General features: G+C 34.7%; 1 long non-coding RNA gene across 1 annotated transcript; it reads right to left on the bottom strand.

The window, feature by feature from the left end:
* Positions 1-259: 259 nt before the first annotated feature.
* On the bottom strand, positions 260-1,063 carry LOC113729336 (uncharacterized). The gene is made up of 3 exons (XR_011841275.1): positions 955-1,063; positions 477-877; positions 260-381 (listed from the first exon to the last, which is right to left on the bottom strand). It is a non-coding gene; the product is annotated as an uncharacterized lncRNA (long non-coding RNA).
* Positions 1,064-2,462: the final 1,399 nt, after the last annotated feature.

Below are 2,462 nucleotides of genomic sequence, written 5' to 3'. Positions count from 1 at the left end.
GATTGTTTATGTTAATATTTTCAGCATTAAAAACTTCATCCGTTGAGTAGGATGTGATTATTTCATAAGCTGCACATTTCATGGGTTTGAACTTGGAAGGAGAGGGCTTAATGTAGCACAGGAGTAGCTTTCCTTGTAAAGGATGCGCAAGGTATTGAGCAAGATCAACGCCCTGTTGTTAAAAAAGAATGCAAGAAAATTGTAATGGATTAAAAAAAGAAGGAAGAGAATATTTAGTTTAAAAAAGTATCAGTGGTTACTTCTTGTTGTAAATAGTATAGTTCCGCGGTTGAATACTGAATTAGCCTCTCTACTTCAACATCCATAGCAGTAGCACATAAAGATCCAGTTTTATCAGTGAGTGAAATTGCAATGAGAGCTCTGTAATGAAGAAGCAGGTAGTTTTGCAGTTAGAAATTGAAAGCGAATAAAGCTGGTGATGAAAGGAAGCAAGAGAAGTAAATAATTATGTTTACCTAGGAACTAAATCTATGTTAGAGTGGCAATGCTGACATGTAACTGGCAAATTGCTTGCAACTTTGCTTGGATAATAACAAAGCGGACAAGCTATATAAGTTAAGTTATGATGTATATAATCTAGCTCAACAACACCTTGAATCCAAGCAGTCATTGGTTTCTTTGAGAAAGAAGAAAAGGTAGAAAAATGAGTCAGTGTTAAAAAAAAAGAGGAAAAAGAGCAGTGAATGTAAAGGACAGTATTTGTAAATATAAATATTGAATTAGGAATATTACTTGTTGAAGAATGGAAGCAATATGAGTGATTCGATCATCGTTCACAGGAGGAAGAAGAATGCGCGGGTTAGTGTAACTGCTCTCATTAAGCATTCGTGCTAGCACATGGGCATGGACATGATGCCTATGATAAAACGGAAAAAGTTAAGTTGTCATATAATAAGTGTGATAATAATGAACAAGGTGGTTAAAATTTTTTACCAGTTTTTTAAATGCATCGCTTGTTGAGCGATCGGAGCTACCAAAATCACTGAGTATGATTGAGTTGACAGACTCAAATCTGTTACGTTTGGCAAGAAGAGGGTAAAAGTTATAAAGGTGACAGAGGAAATATTTTTTTGAAATGATAGAAGTTTAGAATACCCTTTAAATAATAAAGATGAAGTATGTGATTACAATAATTTGTTGTAGCTTTGACTCTTATGGCGATGATAATTGGAAAAGGGTCTTCTGCTGTTGCAATAGCAGGGCCATAATTTTCTTCAAACTCATCTTGCAAAGTTAATATCAAAGGTTTCGTACTGTGAAATGAATAACAATAGAATCAGTTATTGGAAATCCGTACGATTTTGAAAGAACGGAAGTGGAAATTAAACTGATAAGTAAATGTTTTACTCTTCATTAGCAATCACATAGTTTCGAGCCACACATGGTGCTCCTTGACCAGGGATAATTTTGTTAGGCAGAGCATGAAGTATAACTCCCATGACAGCTTAGGAAAAGGAAAGAAGTGAACACGTTAAGATTATAAAAAAAATTGTGCAGTAATTAAAATGTGGGGGGAAAAATAAGTAGAGTATAATCATTAACTTACTTATTAATTGTTCAGTATCAGCAATTGTGTCTAGCATAGTAAATGGATATAATTGAAAATGTGAAGGAAGAGAGGGATAATCGAGTTGCTGAATTTGATGAATTGATGTAGTTTCAGTAACAATCCAGTAAAATGGATATTCGGCAGGAGCAGAAGCATCGTGTAATTGGTGAACAAGAGCTCCAGAGATATAGTACTTTTTAAATGGTAGCAGTAATGCAGTAAGGCGATCAATCATATTTCCGATAGCATGCATATTAACTTTTACACCCTGATATTAAGAATTGCTAAAAGTTATCAGGCCATAACTAAATAGTCATGAGTTAAAATCTAAATTAAGCATGTCTTACCTGTGAATCAGCAAGCACAAAGGTGCGAAAGTTTTGCTGGAGGTGCGAATTATTTTTAATATGACTAACTTCTACAACTTGGAGAGCAACTGTCCAGTTTGATGAATGCGGGCGAACAGCAGATAGAGGGATTATTACAGGTTGCATTGTAAGATATCCTATAATAGAAAAGGAAAGAATTAAATGGGTGAAGTACAATCTATACGAGTTAAAAGGGCTGCAGAAAAGATAGAATTGGAACATCAGGAACGGATATGTTAGGAAAAAAAATGCATTTTGAAGCTGGGATATGCTTAAATGAATGGAACTATAATGATAAAAGTAGCAAAAGAAAAGGTGGAAGAAATGAAGCCGGACCTTGGAGTCACCGGAGAGTACAAAGTAGAGAAATCTGAGATGATAATGAGGGAAAATGAAAGAGACGAGAAGGAAGATGTTGATGGTAAAAGTAGGATCAGAGGAAGGAAAGTATTGTATATTGTTGTTTTGTTCTTGTACGTTTTGGTGGAATGCATATAAAAGTAAAATGGTTATGTACTTAACTC

Source organism: Coffea arabica, chromosome 2e (genome assembly GCF_036785885.1).
Source record: "Coffea arabica cultivar ET-39 chromosome 2e, Coffea Arabica ET-39 HiFi, whole genome shotgun sequence".
NCBI classification, from domain to species: Eukaryota; Viridiplantae; Streptophyta; class Magnoliopsida; order Gentianales; family Rubiaceae; genus Coffea; species Coffea arabica.
This window is presented reverse-complemented; position numbering and strand designations above follow the sequence as displayed.